The sequence below is a fragment of the Tursiops truncatus genome, chromosome 1 (genome assembly GCF_011762595.2).
Source record: "Tursiops truncatus isolate mTurTru1 chromosome 1, mTurTru1.mat.Y, whole genome shotgun sequence".
NCBI classification, from domain to species: domain Eukaryota; kingdom Metazoa; phylum Chordata; class Mammalia; order Artiodactyla; family Delphinidae; genus Tursiops; species Tursiops truncatus.
In genome coordinates, this window is record NC_047034.1 from 81,639,304 (window position 1) to 81,656,864 (window position 17,561).

The 17,561-nt window shown below is 45.5% G+C and overlaps 1 long non-coding RNA gene and 1 other non-coding gene across 2 annotated transcripts; one reads left to right on the forward strand and one right to left on the reverse strand.

The window, feature by feature from the left end:
• Positions 1-617: 617 nt before the first annotated feature.
• LOC117311137 (uncharacterized) lies at positions 618-15,280 on the reverse strand. Its single transcript, XR_004525361.2, has 4 exons — positions 14,696-15,280; positions 11,604-11,689; positions 5,957-6,033; positions 618-760 (listed from the first exon to the last, which is right to left on the reverse strand). It is a non-coding gene; the product is annotated as an uncharacterized lncRNA (long non-coding RNA).
• A 745-nt stretch (positions 15,281-16,025) lies between these two features.
• TRNAG-UCC (transfer RNA glycine (anticodon UCC)) lies at positions 16,026-16,098 on the forward strand. The gene has a single exon. It is a non-coding gene; the product is annotated as a tRNA-Gly (tRNA).
• Positions 16,099-17,561: the final 1,463 nt, after the last annotated feature.

Below are 17,561 nucleotides of genomic sequence, written 5' to 3' on the forward strand. Positions count from 1 at the left end.
GGCCAGGGATGCTGCTGAACACCTTACAATGCACAGGACATTCCCCCACAATAAGAATTATCCAGGTGGGACTTCCTTGGTGGTACGGTAGATAAGACTCCACACTCCCAATGTAGGGGGCCTGGATTTGATCCCTGGTCAGGAACTAGATCCCACATGCATGCCGCAACTAAGAGTTCCCATGCCACAACTAAGGAGCCCACATGCTGCAACTAAGGAGCCGGCAAGCTGCAACTAAGGAGTCCACCTTCCACAACGAAAACCCAGCGCAACCAAATAAATAAAATATTAAAAAAAAAATTATCCAGGCCAAAATGTCAATAGTACCAAAATTGAGAAAAGCTGTTTTAGACTAATCAGCCCGCACTTGGAGTGCAGGTAGCGGCCACGAATGTATGTATGGGTGAGCAGTGGCCACCTGAATAAAACTGAGACTTACTTGGGAAAAAGAAGGGAAAAGTGGGTCTGCAGTCAACAACCATGTACACTGCAGCTTTGCCCCATCGGAGCACTTATTGTGTGGCCGCTGTTTATTTATCCTCTGTGTTAGTTTTCTATTGATGAATAAGAAATTGGCACAAACTTAACGTAAAACAACACAGATTTATTACCTCACAGTTTCTGCAGGTCAGAAGTCTGGGCCTGGTAGGCTGGATGCTCTGCTCAGGGTCTCACTGGGCTGAAATCAAAGCGTTGATTGGGGCTGTGGGTCTCCTCTGGGGTCCTCTTCCAAGCTCATTCTTGTGGTTGAATTCATTTCCTAGAGGTTTTAAGAGTCTGTTTCCTTTCTGGCTTGTCAGCTGGGGGCCACTCTCAGCTCCTAGAGGCCACACACACTCCTTACCATGTGGCCCCCTTATCTTCAAGCCAGCAAAGGTGCATCAAATCCTTCCCATGCCTTGAACCTCTGACTTACTCCACCACCAGCCATCGAAAACTCTCTGCTTTTAAAGTGCTCACGTGCTTAGGTCAGGTCCATCCAGATAATCTATCTCAAGTTCTGATCTGGGACCTTGACTACATTGACCAAATCCCATCACAGCAGCAGCTATATTCGTGTTTGGATGAATAACTGGGAAAAAGTGTGTGTGTTCCAAGCATCTTTGTGTTCCTGGCTTTTAGCAGGGTACCTGGTAAATATTTTTTTCTCAATAAATATTGTTTGAATGACTGAAGAACAGAATAAACAAAGTCATTTCCTTTTTAGGGGGATAGAATTACTAGATTGGTCACTCGGGGCGTGTTATAAAGAGAACTGTATAATCTTGGAGTTAGAAGATACACATGGTCATAGAGGAATCTGTCGATCGTTCCAGGAACCCACATATTCACAGTGTGGGGTTCATCAGACCAAGATCTCCCTGGTTCTGAGTACTGTATTCTTTTACAATGCAGACTATTTTTCTTCACTGCCTTTTTGGCAGAACTGGCAAAGCTGCTGACTCATATTAAACTTGCAGTTCACTTAAAGCTTTTCTGCATTAACTGGTATTGTGCCAGGTCTCATTTTGTACTTGGGCAGATTTTATACCACTTCCTTCCCACTTATTCTTATGCCATGGGTTCTGGCCTATCGTTTCAATCTTTTGAAGACCTCTGGGAATTCTGACTTTATTATTCAGCTTCTTGGCTCTCCTAACATGATAGCACTTGAAAATACAACAAGTACATTTTCTTTGCCTTTGTCCAAATAGTTTATAAAAAAGTGTTGAAGGAGTCAAGGTCAGATTCAAAGCCCTGAGGCATGTTAACTTCTTTCCAGTTGAAAACAATGATTTAATCAACATGTGTTGCATAAGGGTTGCTGAACCTATGATAAATCTACTCTTTTGTTTCTCTATCATATCTACAAGCCTATTATGGAATACTTAAATGTTTGGCTAAACCTATGCTATACAGTATACATTCAAATATACTCCTAGGAATACAATATACATCTTTTGCAGTCAGGTATATCCATATATCAGAAAATTCTCTTCTAAATTCTCAGATATGCTGTACCTTTTTCTTTCTTTCTTTCTTTCTTTCTTTTTTTTTTTTTTTGCTTCTCCGTGTGGCACGTGGGATCTTAGTTCCCTGAACAGGGATTGAACCCGCACCCCCTGCAGTGGAAGCACGGAGTCTCAACCAGTGGCTCGCCAAGGAAGTCCCAGATATGCTTTGCCTTGAAGTATTTCATGTTGTTCTTGCGTAGAGACATAGGTATACTTTAACCCCCAGAAGGGTCAATGAACTTAGACAGGGAGGAGAGATAGTGGGGAAAAATTTAACTGTGGTAGCGGGTCCTCAAGACAACCCTCAATGACCTCTGACTTCTGGTATCCACATTCTTGTGTATTCTCCCGCCATATTGTACCAAGGTCAGTCTGTGTGACCAGTGGACTATAGCAGAAGTGATAGTAAGTCACTTCTAAGATGAGGTTATAAAAGTCACTGCAGCTTCCAACTTGGCCACTCTAACTCTTTGGCCAGTCACTCTAGGGAAAGCCAGCTGCCAGCAGTGAGTAGACTACAAAGAAGTCTGTGTGATGAAGAATTGAGCCTCTGACCATAGCCAGTGAGGAACCAAGTTCTCTTACCAATAGCTATGTGAGGGACTTGTGAGTGGATCCTCCAGTCCTGGACAAGCCTTCAGATGATTCCAGCTTCATGAGAAACCCTGGCTTGGAAGCACCCAGCCCAGACACTCCTGGGTTCCTGATCCTAAGAAACGATATCAGGTAATTTTGGTTGTTTTGAGATGGCAAATTTTGAGGTAATTTGTTATGCCGCAGTAGAAAACTTATACACTAGGAGATGCTAAACATGTTGATTGGGTTTCCTTAAGGGAAGTGAATAAAATGCTCAATTCCCAGAAAACAGTGAAAGACCAGCTAGTTAATTTCTAAGATCAGAACCCTGGAGGATAGTGCTATGAAACTTACATAGATAGGCCTTTTATCATTTTTTTAAAAAAGGTCAAAAATACTACTTGTCCTTTGTTAAAACATACACACATATTCACACATAGATGAAGTAAAAAGCACAAGTACCATTCCTATTCTTCTCATCTTATTCCTCCGAAGCAATTGCTGATATCAGTTTGGTTTTTGTCTTTCCTGATTTTTTCCCAGTCAGTTATAATCACACACACAATTACAGAACCCAATTTGTGTGTATGTCTGTGCTTGTGATATTTGACAAATGTCTTTATCATTTAACATTTATATCATATGTTCTTTCAGTGCCAACAGACTTGGCTCCAATATAATCATTCTAAAAGCTACGTTATATTCCATACTGTGGGATTCTGTAATTTATTTAAATAATGGTTCATCAGTAATTATTTATAATGTTTTATTCATGTATTTATTTGCCACTACACACAAGGCCCCAGTAAATATCTTCGAGCACTTGGACAAATATTTCTGTAGGATAAATTTCTAGAAGTGGGATTGAGGGTTAAAAGGTACGTAGATTTAAAATTTTGGTAGACGATGCCTAATTACATTTTATAAATGTTGTTCTTATTTCTTTTCCCACTAACGTATTTTTGCGTCCTAACACTAGATAGTAATAATTTTTAAAAATTTCTGCTAATTTGATGGGCAGAAGTGTACAGCTTGTTTATATTTGCATATTCCTGATTTCTGACGAGAAATCCACAATCACTTGAACTGTTTTCTTATAGGCAATATATCATCTTTCTGGCTGCTTTAAAGAGGTTGATTTTCATCTTGGTTTTCAGCAGTTTGATTATGATGTGTTTAGGCGTGGATTTTTTGTGTTCTTCCTAATTGGAGTTCACTGAGCTTCTTAAATCTGTATGTCTATGTCTTTTGCCAAATATGGGAAGTTTTCAGCCATTATTTTTTCCAGTATTTTTTTTTCCTGCTCTGTATTTTTTTCTCTTCCTCTGAGACTTGAATGACACAAATGTTAAGACATTTTGGTATAATCTCACTGGTTCCTGAGGCTCTGTTCATTAAAACAATTTTTTTCTATGTTGTTCAGATTGAATAATTTCAATTGGTCTATCCAGGTTTTAAAATTTCAGTTACTGTATGTTTTAACTCTAAAATTTACATTTAGATCTTCTTTATACTTTCTGTTTCCCTGCCAAGACTTTCTCTTTCCATTCATTTCAAGAGTGTTGTTGTCCCTCACTTTGTGGAATATTTTATAATACCTGTTTTAAAGGCTTTGTCAGAAAATTCCAACATCTGCATCACCTTAGTGCTGGCATCTGCCGATTGTTTTCATGTGAGTTGAGATTTCATGGTTCTTCGTACACTGAGGGTGAAAGGTAGAATAAAGTCTCTCTCAGAGATGTCTGCATCCTAATTTCTAGAACCTGTCAATATGTTACATGGTAAAAGGAATTAACATTGCAGGTGCAATAGGATTGCTTATCAGATGTGGACCTTGAGACGGGGAGATTATACTGGTGGGACATATATAATCATGAGCATCTTTAAAAGTAGAGAGTGTTTCCTGGTTACGATCAGAAAGAGAGGTGACAATGGAAGAAGGGTTAGAGAGATGCTATGTTGCTTGCTTTGAAGATGGAGGAAGGGGTCCACGAGCCAAGGAATGAGGGCAGCCCCTCAAATCTTGCAAAAGCAAGGAAACAGTTTCCCCACAGATCCTCCAAAAGGTGCCAGCCCTGTCCATACCAGGACTTTAACCCAGTGAGGCTGATTTTGGAATTCTGACCTATAGAACTTCAAACAAACAAACAAACAAACAAAAACAAACACCCCCCCCCAAACCAACTATTATTTTAATGACCACTAGGTTTGTGGTCATTTGTTGTAGCAGCAGTAGAAAACTAATACACTGAGTAATGTTGGATTATATCTTGGATATTTTGAATATTATGTTTTGAGAGCCTGGGTTTTATTTACATCTTATGTAAATTATAATATTTATGTTTTAACAGGCAATCAACCTGGATGGACTCAGGCTGAAAATTCTGTCAGCCTTTCGTAAGTCGTAGTTTCAATGTCAGGTTTGTTTTCAGAGCCTTTGCAGCTACTTAGATTTTCTCTGTGCGTGTGTCATTGGGGGTCATTCTGGGACCTGAGTGATGGCCCACCCTTTAGTTCAGTCTCCATGTCTTTGGTGTGTATTTAGGAGCAGATCCACACCCACACAGCACAGGACTGAACCCAGGAGTTTGTGAACAGCTTTAAGAGGCCCCTGGCCCGAGTTCCTCCCTTTTTGAGATCTCTCTAGTACTTTCCAACACTTTGTGGCCCCCCCCCTTATCCATCCTCTGGACCGGAAAGCTTGGGCTCTATCCACCCTGCTGTGCTGCACACTTCCTGTGAATGCACCCACATTAGGGGCCAGGTGGCGGGAGAAGTGAGAGAGGAGAAGAGGATTGGGGGTTCCCCCATTCTCTTGGGGAACAGCTCCTCCATACAGAGAGAGAGGGTCCACTGTGGGCTCCCCTACCGCCATTCTCATTGCCACTGCTCTGATTGCCTGGGGAGGGTGCGGCTGGGAGAATAAAGAAAATGAACAGGGGATTTCCCCACTGTTTGTGCGTGTTAATTGCACCTGGAGCCAGAACCAGAGGGAGCTCTCTTTTTAGCCATACCTGTTGCTCATTTCTGCATTTGGGGCTGTCTCCCATCCGGACCAAGGTCGCGGAGGACAAGTGAGACACTCAGTGCTGGTTCAGTGGCACGTCGAATTCTGCTCTTCCTTCCCAAGCCCCCTGCTACCATTTACTTTTCAGAGTCCTCAGATAGGCTGTTCAGGTTTTATAGCTGCATTCATGTGTTTACTCCATTTCATCCAGAACTGGATCCCCGCCTCTTCCCTTGACATCTGAGGACACGTACATTTTCCCTCAGGGGTTCCGGTCACATGACAGCTCCCCTCTTCCTTGCTGCCCTTCAATGGGAACAGGCCCCAGCCAGACGTAAACCAATCATGATGAAGCAACATGCTTCATGGTACCACCTACCTGTTCTTGCCTCTTCTGTTTTCTAGGACTTTTATCAGAAAACACACACAGAGGTCGAGCTCAGTCTCGATATCCATCTATAAAGAATTCCAGAGAGACAGCTTAATGCACTGTTTTACAAGCACGAAAGGATCTGTTGAGAATGACTGAATCCTCCCTATGAAACGGGAACCATGGAAACATTTCATGACACCTTAACATTTTAGCATGTTCCCTGCGACAAACTATTGCCATTCTAACATAAACTAGTTCCTTCTTACTGAAGACCTGGTGCAAATCTTTAGATGGTGTGGCTAAGAGAATAAATGTGAATTCATCCCCTTGCCCCACTGTGTGCGTGTGCCTGCCCTTGGGGAAGCTTTTTTTACACGGGTTCCCTAGTGGTCATTTGGGAAAGTCCCAAGTCCCTGCTTGTGCTGGAAGTTCATCTATTGTATCGCAAGGGAAGTGTTCCATCTTTCCTCTGTACTCTAAGGACCACTGACACTTACTTTACATACTTACTTTATTTTTTTTTATTTTTTATTTTTTTTTTGCAGTACACGGGCCTCTCACTGTTGCAGCCTCTCCCGCTGCGGAGCACAGGCTCCAGACGCGCAGGCCCAGCGGCCATGGCTCACGGGCCCATCCGCTCCGCGGCATGTGGGATCCTCCCGGACCGGGGCACGAACCCGCGTCCCGTGCATCGGCAGGCAGACTCTCAACCACTGCGCCACCAGGGAAGCCCCCTACATACTTACTTTAAATATGAGCTTTTCCCTTGTTTGCTCAGTACTGCAGCTTGGTTTCCTAACTTGAGCAATTGACCCGCTGCCTCTATGTTCTGCCCTTTTGTTTGTGATTGGACTGTGGCAAAGTAATGGGTTTTTTAACTCCTTTTAGTAGGAAACATAGTTTCTGAACTAAAAACAGATGGCTCCCATTGGGCCAGGATACTTCTGTGCTCGCAGTAAACACTCCTGCTCCTCATTTCTCATCCGATTATCGTGCAGGCCAGTGCTCACCAAACATTAATATACACAGGAATCAGCTGAGGCTTTTGTTCAACTAGAGATCCAGATTTCATTGTTCTGGGATGGGGACCGAGAGCTTGCATTTCTAATACCCTCACCTGGGATATCCATGCTGCTGGGTCTGCTGACAGCACTTTCGTAGCGATGTAGCAACGTGGGGCTACCCAAGAGCATTTACCAGGAGGATGTCACATAGTTTAAGACATGTCGCTAGCAATGGCTGAGATGGGGATGCACGCAGGAGCATCTCTGGAGATTTCCACCTGTGCGAGAGGCAGAGGGGAAGCCGGGCAGGGAGGCCGTCTCAACAAAAGGCTGCTCAAGCCTGGAGCTCTGAAGCAGAGATGCAGCTCTAGACTTGTCTTGAGTTGAGGTGAAGGGACTAGGCCTTTGTATCCAACCCTGACCAGTCACTGGGTGCAGGCTGCCCCAGGAAGGGGGTGTCATCTTGAGCGAGGTGACTCTGCAGCTGAGGCCCTTCCGGTACAGGGCTGGTACCTCAGGCTGTTTGCACACAGTGCTTCCAGCGGCTGAAGGGCCAGCTGGGCCGCGTGTCATGTTACACACTCAGTCCTGAACCCTGGTCTCCAGTTCCTCTCCTGAGATGAGCTAGCTTAGAGCCCTCCTCTTCATTTTCCATGCCCTCAGACATAATCCCTTCTTAGTACCTTGGCCTGAAAAGTCAACTGCAGTTGGCAAGGAGCGTCCATTTGAGCCTTTAGGTGGGTAGTTTGCATTTTTAAGAATTTCTAGGCTAGATTTTTTTCAACCCTGGAAGAGTTCCACTTAACATTTCCTTATAGATTCCTGCTAAATCAGAGGTTCTGATGGCTGTAAGAAAACCTCCGTCTGAGGTAGAAGAGGGACTTGAGGGCTAAAAAGAAAAGAATTCCATTTCTTGTGGGAAACAAAGGCCTTGAAGTATTTGTAGGCTGAATTGAAAGGAGAAGCGTTAGGACTGGAAAAGCCCATTTGTAGAGGACTGAAGCAGGAAGACCGAAACCAGGCTGTTTAAAGATTTAAGCCTGTGCCCCAGTGATTGTGTAATGTGAACTTTAACCTCTGCTAAATATAGTTTATACCCTGAGAATCCTTCACACTCTAGTAAAAATAGCTGCACACTTGAATGGCTCATGTGCTCAGTGACTACAGGAAAAAGGGCCTGGGAATCCTGGGTGAGAGGAGAGAGAAGGGCGGGGGATCCCTGGGGAGAGTGCGTGTGTCTCCTCGGACAATTCATTTCTGAGTGTTAGACAAGAGCCCACTCTCGGGCTCTGGAAGGGGTCCCCCTCCTGCAACAGTGTGGGTAATGGAAAAGAACCCAAACTAGAGAGCTGGGAAGGAGCTCTACTCAAAGGCAGGCACAGAATAAGGCACAAGAGGTGGCTTCCTTGGCTGGAGGGGGCCCCTACTGTGTCATCACTGGATATAGGCTGAGGACAAACAGTGGTCTGGGGCAGGGTTGCCAGCAGAAGATCAGGTGTCCAGGAGGTGAGAGCTCTGGGTTTTTTGTTTGTTTTTTCTTTTTACTCCCTGCAGCTTTTGAAGTACAAGTGGAATAAAGAAAACCAAGCGTGGAGCACAATTTTTGCTTCTGACGCTAGGGTGGCTCCAGGAATCAAAGGCATTGATTGTTGCTATTTACGTATTCTAGCTCCATGCCCTGCTTCCTGTGGCACAAGAATTTTCCACATGCTGTGTGTTCAGAGATGAGAATAGACATGGTATCTGATGCCCCTGGGTGGGGCCATATGGGGTTATCTACACACTCACTGAGGCATCCTACAAGGGCTGGGCTGGCAGAGAACCACCACGCGTGTAGAAGGGGCACAAAGTGCGCCTGACGGAGAGAAGAGACGTGTCTCTGCTCCTAGCCAATCTCCTCCTGCCTTTATCTTATCTCCTAAAAAGATTCCCTTGATAGCTTACTGCTTTCGAGCGGAAAACCTACACAAATGCAAGGTCCATGGAAGCTGCCCGACCTGAACCCAGTGATGCAAATCACTGAGTGGACAGACCTACCTCCTGAGGGATTAAGTGTGTCCAGCCATTGATTTACATGGATATTTATCCAGCAAAAAAAGGAGCCAGCAGAAGGCAGAGAAGAATTCAGATGCACTGATCCTGCACCAAATACTGTTCACAAGGTCAGGCCCCTCTAGTTATCCTCATGCCTGTTCTGTTTCACTGGCTGACTTCAGGCTACTTCTTTGTTATTGCCATTTAAATGTAGAAAAGAAAGAAGAGGGCTTCCCTGGTGGCGCAGTGGTTGAGAGTCCGCCTGCCGATGCAGGGGACACGGGTTCGTGCCCCGCTCCGCGAAGACCCCACATGCCGCGGAGCGGCTGCGCCCGTGGGCCATGGCCGCTGAGCCTGCGCATCCGGAGCCTGTGCTCCGCAACGGGAGAGGCCACAGCAGTGAGAGGCCTGCGTACCAGGTAAAAAAAAAAAAAGAAAAGAAAGAAGAGCCAAATTCATGGAGAAACTACTCTGTGGTTTATACACTAATCCAATTTAATGCTTATAGCCCCTCAGTGGGATAGGATTTTTTTCTTTCTTTCTTTTTAAATATATGAGGGGAAACTCAGAGAAAATAGGTATATGTGTCAAGGTAGGGGATTTTTAGCCCAGCTCTGTCTGACACCACGACTTTGCTTCCCAGTGGTTCTCAATCCCGTCTGCACCCATGCATCACCAAAGGAATCTTGGGAGAATGCCCAGTGCCTGGGCCCCAGCCCAGGTCAAATAAATTAGAATCTCTGGAGGTATAGCCCAACATTGGTACATTAAACAAATCTCTCCGGGGCTTCCCTGGTGGCGCAGTGGTTGAGAGTCCGCCTGTCGATGCAGGGGACACGGGTTTGTGCCCCGGTCCGGGAGGATCCCACGTGCTGCGGAGCGGCTGGGCCCATGAGCCATGGCCGCTGAGCCTGCGCATCCGGAGCCTGTGCTCCCCAGTGGGAGAGGCCACAACAGTGAGAGGCCTGCGTACCGCAAAAAAAAAAAAATCTCTCCGAGTGATTCTGGTGCATCTGGAGCTGAGATCCACTGGGCTACACCATACTGCCTCCATCCCATTCCAGTACAACCCCTGTGTTCTGCCCTTCCTCCCATTGTCTTTGGCTTTTCAGAAACGCCCTGATCTAGCTGGTCCACGGAGACCCAACAGATGAAAGAGACATCCAAAAGCCTAAGGATTGTTCCTTTCATAACAAACGTGTACAGGGCATAAACTGATGCTGGCTTTCCTTGTTAGCTGCATATAATGTCTGATGAACACTATTTGAATTGCACTGAAAGCAAAACGGCAATCCTGAGAGATGTTTTCTGACTGCCTTGCTGTTACTACATGAGGTGGTAGGAAAAGCACTACATTTGGAGCCATAAACGTGGAAGTTCTCATTTTTGTCTGCCTACGAGCTAACTGTGCAATGTGAGGAAGAGTTCTCTTACCCACCTGGACTTCAGTTTCCTTACTTATAGAAAGAATGCGGGTATAGGATCTGATAAGATCTGGCATTCCTTCTGTTATCTACCATGTAGATCAGGTCATTGCAACGTTCTCAAAACCTTGCAATACCCATCTATAAAATGGCTGTCATTTACTCAGTAAGTTTATCTTAAACATGTGTTTATCTCCTTATTTTTTAAAAAACTATGAAAACACGAAAGGCTGTTTTCTCCTAAGAAATATTAGGTCAAGCTCTCTCTCCCCTACCATCCTTTTAAGAACAATCTGAGTCGATTCAGAGAATCTAATGCTTATGCTTAGACGTTAATTATAGGTTTCTTCAGTGCCATGTGTGACCTTGACTTTTAATTATTCAGGAGTGGCAACTACAGAACCTAAAGTGGGTTGTTGACACAAGATGCTTGGAAGTAAGGTAACCCTTTTCTCTTTCTACCAAATCAGAACGCATTAATTAGTTTTTGTTGTAAGTATTAAGGACGTGTTCATTCTAGAGAAGGTTAATTTCGTTCAATGTGTAATTCTGTAATTTAGGCATTATTCGTACTTGCCGACAATGACTATCAGAGGGAGTGTCCGGAGGGAGCCCAGAGAGGCTCTTTCTGGTTTGGGGCTTGTATGATGAGGAGACCAAGACACCCACCCACAGTTCCTGGCGTGGAAGCTGCTGGTTTACTAAGGGGAATATTTTTACAGGCCTTCCAAGGCCACCGTGGAGCAGAAGGCCTGCTCTGACAAGTCAGCTAACGTGTGCTAGGTTCTGCTGCAAACCCAGCCACTCTGCTGGTTGAGTCTCACGGTACAGGGGAATCCAAGCCAACACGGAACGATCTGATCAATTCCGTGTTTCCCAACTGAGCGTGGAGGAGCGTGGGGGGCCCAGGAGGTGTCCCAGAGGAGGCCTCAGAGGGGCAGGAGGAGCCGAGCAGGCAAGGGAACCACACGGTCACCAGCCCTCGATGCAGCCGGAGCTTCTGGGCTTGTGTATAGTGGCCAGTGTATTTGGGCTGGCCAAAAAGTGCGTTCGGCTTTTTCCGTAAGCTGTTAGGGCAAACCCGAACGAACTTTTTGGCCAACCCAGTAGGTTTTCTTTGGGGGAAGTATCCCTTGCAAACCAATAAACAAACAAAACAATTCTTCCAATCCCACCCGAGTGAATTCTTACCTAATCCAGCCAATCAGGATAGAATTAGCATCTAGTCCTGAAGAGAGCAGCTCCTTTTCCACCTCCATCGCAGGTGGGACAGGGACCTGTAAGAGTAATTCTCCTCCGTAAAGATGTATTTACTGGGCTTCCCTGGTGGCGCAGTGGTTGAGATTCCGCCTGCCGATGCAGGGGACATGGGTTCGTGCTCAGGTCCGGGAAGATCCCACATGCCGCGGAGTGGCTGGGCCTGTGAGCCATGGCCGCTGAGCCTGCGCATCCGGAGCCTGTGCTCCGCAACGGGAGCGGCCACAACAGTGAGAGGCCCGAATACCGCAAAAAAACAGAGATGTATTTACTTTGCAAAATAACACGGTCAAGAAGGCTTTCTTGCTGTTTGGCTCGGGCCTTGAATTTTAGCCTTTCATTGGCAGACGGGTGGTCATGCCTACCCAGGGAGCTTCAGAAGGATGTTCAGAAAGGAACGTGGGGCTCAGACTCCCCTTAAGCCCCCATTCCCCTTGGCCCCCAGTCCTCTTCGGAGTCAGGCCGGTAATGGCTTTGCTCCCCCTTCTCTTTTGTTATGGGACACTGTCTTGGGACATGGTCTCTTTAGACCCAGGGCTCAAGCCTTAACATTCCCAGGAGTCATCACCAACTGGAACAAAGCCCTCCAGAAAGTTCACAAGTGCAGCCTGTGAGAATAATATGTTCCAGCCCGAGGTACTTAAGAGCCTGAATGCCTGGGCTCCTGGCCGGCACAGGTGTTTACTGAGTGCAGGACAGGAGGTTTCTGTCTCGAGGAAGGCTTTTTGCGCCATTACAGTTCTAACAGTCTGCTGGTTTTAGATTTGCTTCTCCCCACTCACCCCACCCCCCTCCAGTTATAATAAAGATGGGTCTGCGGAGATCACATTTCCATCAGTACGCTGTGTTTTTGTTCCTTCTGACTAAACATTTCCTATGTTTTCCTAGCTTGTGACAATCCTATCAAAGCCCCAGTTCCCTTCCTGAACTTCCACACCTCTGGCCCGAGGACTGTGAAATCAGGATGGGGATTCCGTTCTTTCGAAGGTTAGGCCACAGGTTTTCTTCCTAAGAAATGCCTTTGAGGATGACTAGGCTTCTTAATTATTGGGGGAGAGCTAGGCTCCCATGCAGGTGGGCCTCATTTTTATTTTTGCATAATGCATTTCCTAAAATGAGAGAGTATGAACTCATACTTAAAGTCACTCTTTAGTGGGGAAATGAGAAAAATACACTTGAAATTGCCCCATTTTCCTGATAGGTTTGGAGTTTTGTAAGCACTGAATTTTTTTTTTTTTTTTTGCGGTATGCGGGCTTCTCACTGTTGTGGCCTCTCCCGTTGTGGAGCACAGGCTCCGGACATAGCTGCTCTGTGGCACGTGGGATCTTCCCGGACCGGGGCACGAACCCGTGTCCCCTGCATCGGCAGGCGGACTCTCAACCACTGCGCCACCAGGGAACCCTAAGCACTGAATTTTTTAAGGGGGAGATGAGGATACAATGGATATGCTTGAACTGTGGTCTAACTGTAGACCTCCTATCTAAGAGGAGTGTTTCCCTCTCCCTGAGAATGTTCACAGCTGCTCCTCTGCTGTTTGCTCCTACCTAAAAAGAGCCTGGACTCCCTTCTAGTATTCTGCTTTCCTTAACCTTTCTCCTACCTGGGCTGGCGGGACAGGCTTTTGCACGTGTTCTCCATGGGTGACACTGTTCAGAAGCCCATGGCGGGAAAGGCGAGTGCTCAGGGCTGGGCTGACGTGGGATCCTGCTGGCTTATGGTACTTTGGCCAAGCCCAGCAGGATAGCTCTGGCTGCGTGAAATAGGATTCATGTTGGTGTCTTGTTTGTCTTCAGAAGAGGAAGGGAAATCGCATTTATTTACAGAAGAGGAAGGGAAATAGTATTTATTTTTGTGATGACTCAGTTCACAATGTTTTTCTCCCAGCAGGTGATGTCTAAGCTTTGACAAATCTAGGGATCTCACTCGTGCAAAAATTCTTGGGGAAGAGACCCATCTCTAGAGGATGACCCGTTGGGACAGTTGTTCGTGGACTTGCTTCTCTACGGACTGTGGCACCTGAAGGATGACCAGGAGGCAGTGCTGGTGATCACATTCATCTCCTGTTATTATCAGCCTTTGCCTTTCCTTCAAACTCCTGCAGGGTCCCTATGGACCACACTGGTGATGTTTTTCTTGCGTTGCTTCTACCACCTAAGTGCGGTGTTGGCTATTGTGGGTACCATTGACCAAAGCTGACCTCAATGTCCATTTAAGCCAGAGTTTGCTTGTATACAGATAATACAAGAATAGGAGGGCTTCCCTGGTGGCACAGTGGTTGAGAGTCTGCCTGCCGATGCAGGGGACACGGGTTCGTGCCCCAGTCCGGGAAGATACCACATGCCGCGGAGCGACTAGGCCCTTGAGCCATGGCCGCTGAGCCTGCGCATCCGGAGCCTGTGCTCCGCAACGGGAGAGGCCACAACAGTGAGAGGCCCGCGTACCGCAAAAAAAAAAAAAAAAAAAAAAAAGAATAGGAAGCACAGGCTCTGCTGACTGTCATTAACCTCAATTTGAGGTCCCTTAGAGATTGTTCATAAACTGTGCTGTTCTTCAGAATACAGTCCTAATGTCTTGTCTCATGCTATATAATCCTTGGGCTACTTCATCTATTCTTGTGGATCTAAGTTCCACCGAAGTGCTGAGGTCTTCTAAATCTATGTTTCAAGATTTCTTTAAGGGACTTCCCTGGTGGTCCAGTGGTCAAGACTCTGCTCCCACAGCAGAGGGACGTGGGTTTGATCCCCCGGTCGGGGAACTAACATCCTGAGTGTCACGCAGCATGGCCAAAAAAAAATAAAATAAAATCAAGATTGGGAATTCCCTGACCGTCCAGTAGGTTAGGACTCTACGCTTTCACTGCCGGGGCTCAGGTTCAATCCCTGGTTGGGGAACTAAGATCCTGCAAGCTGTGGGGCACAGCCAAAAAAAAAAAAAATCTAGATTCATGTATCTAATTACCACTTAGTATGTCCATGCGGGTATCTAATCGTTACCTTGAATTTAACAGATCCAAAGTGTAACTCACCTTCTTCTCCCAGCCAGCTTTTTCTTCTGTGGTACTTCTCCCGGTGGGTTACATCGCCATCACCTACACAGAAACTCAAGAGAGAAATTTAGTCATCAGCCTGGACCCATTCCTCCTTACCTACACAATCCCTACTTCACGTCACTGCCTGCTTCAAACGACCTCAACCGTTTTCCATCTCCTTCAGAAGAGAGTTGAAACTCTTTAGAATAGCACAGAATGCCCTTGTTCCCCGCGTATGTATACATGATCCATGAACTTGCTTTAGCCAAAGTGTCACTCCTGGCAACTTTCTGGGTTAGCTATTTTGTTTTTCACGCTCCCCAGCCTTTGCACACTGTTTTTCACGCTGGGAACGCCCCTCACTCACTTCTTCCCCAGCAATTTCTATTGCTTCTTCAAGGCTGCTCTCCAGAAATCTCCATCTCCAGATATCCTTCTCTCCACAACAATGCCCCATCATGGGAATTAATAGTTATTAAATTTCTGTTAGGGGCTTAGTATTTTTGAGTATATTTACATATCTTTTTCTAATCCTTTCAACAGCCCTGTAAAGAAGGTATTATTGCCCTTGCTTAATAATAAAGAAACTGGACTCAAAGAGGTAAAGAAACCTGGGAGCAAGTTAGAAATGCAAATTCTCAGGCTCCACCCTTGGCCTACTGATCAGACTCTCTAGGGGTGGGACCCAGCAGCCTGCATTTTAATGGATTCTTCAGATAATTCTGCTGCACACTCAAGTTTGAAAATCACTACAGAGCTTGAAGAAATCGCAGGGTCCACGAAGAGAGCGATTCCAGAGGGGATGGGCCAGAAGTAAGCACCTTTCTCTCAAGTGCTTGAAAACCAATTTCATGTCACGCAAAGATAGTAAAGATACTAATTTAAGATGGGAATTAACTGGGAAATGAATTAGAATACAGGGGTTATGTAGGCACATGCAAGCTATAATTAAACCTACTGCTGAGTTTTAGGAAAATCCTCTTTGAGACCGGGAGTGTAGACTAAATGTGATCTTGTTTGGCAAAAATCTGGACTTTGAAAAGGGTCCTTTGGAAATAAAATGAATCGAGGGAAGATTGTCCCAAGTATGTATCACCTTTCTTTTTTTAACCAGCCACACCTCCTGCTGGGCTACACCATGTCCCACTCCCTAACTTAGGACTGTAGGTGGGCATGGCTGGAGGTTAGGGTGACAGGTCAGCAGTACTCACCTTTTAGGAGTCTCAGCCCCCAAAGCATGCATGTGTCTCTAAAGGTGAAATTTCAGGCCAAGAAGGGATATTTGGGGAGTAGGAATCCTCAATTTAAAAAGATGACTGCCTGGACTTCCCTGGTGGTCCAGTGGTTAAGACTCTGCACTTCCACTGCAGGGGACTCAGGTTCAATCCCTGGTCGGGGAACTAAGATCCCACATATCTTGCAGCACGGCCAAAAAAAAAAAAAGATGACGGCCAAACGGATCAACTTACAGTCAGCTTATAGAGGAGTCTTTAACTACTACCACTGCTGCTAATAAAGTAAAAATAACAATAACTGTCATCTGAGTATCTCTCTACAGATAAGGATACTGAAATTTAATATAATTAATTTATTCAAAAAATATTTATTTATTTAGGCTGCGCCGGGTCTTAGTGGCAGCATGCAGGATCTTCTTTGTGGCATATGGACTCTTCACGGCAGCATGCGGACTCTTAGCTGTGGCATGCGGGCTTCTTGGTTGCAGCATGCGGACTCTTAGTTGCAGCACACATGCAGGATCTAGTTCCCCGACCAGGGATTGAACCCAGGCCCCCTGCATTGGGAGCGTGGAGTCTTACCCACTGGACTACCAGGGAAGTCCCAGGATACTGAAATTTAGAGAGCTAAAGTAATTTATCCCAACGTATATTCTGGGGCAATGAAGGGGTCTTGCATAGTATACAGAGTAAAATAGGATGGAGAAAAATTCCCCCCCCACACTAACCTCTAACAATTAGAGTCAGAGTCAAATTAAAACTTGGCATCTCCTTCAATCATAAATGGAAGCCACAAGCCACTGTAGTGATAGCAGTACGTACATTATGTCAGTAACAGGAATTGCAGATAATTTCATATTATACTACATTTGTGAATAGCTCAGATCTCTTCTATGCTCATCATTATGTCAAAATGTTGGCACTTATTGAACTTGCCTCTGGATCTTTTTGCTTAATGTACTAATAGAGAGGCAAAAATATTACTGCAACAAATTAATTTTTAAATATTATGATAACAACACAATTTCAATTATGTTTCAGTAAAATGTTTTCTCTCTAATTTTATTTTATGCATTAGAAAAGTTCATACTTGGAAATGCGATTTCTTCTGTTGAGGTAATAAGAAAAGGAGCTCATAGCTTTATTCTCAGACCACCAATGCTTTTGGGATGCAGTTGCAGGATTCACCCAGAGTTTGACTAAAGCCAGCAGAGTCGCTCCTCCTTGCCAGCTGCTTCCCTTTGTGCCTGACGGCCTAACTAGTTCTGTGCTGGCTTTGGCTCTGAGTATTGCCAGAGCGTAACGTCAATTTACTGCTAGCCTTGGACCAAAATGGACGAGGGTAGGAGGTGGTGCGAAAAGAAGATGGGCATTGGAGTCAGCCAGGGCTAGGTCTGAATTCCAGGTTCAACACGCACTTTCTTTCTTTGCTAGGGGATTCATGAGAAAAGAAAAGAAAAGAAAAGAAAAGAAAGAAGAAAGAAGGAAAGAAAGAAAGAAAGAAAGAGAGAAAAAGAGAGAGAAAGAAAGGGAGAGAGAAAGAGGGAGGGAGGGAGGAAGGGAAAGAGAGAGAGAGGGAGAGAGGGAGGGAGGGAGGGAGGAAGGAAGGAAGGAAGGAAGGAGGAAGG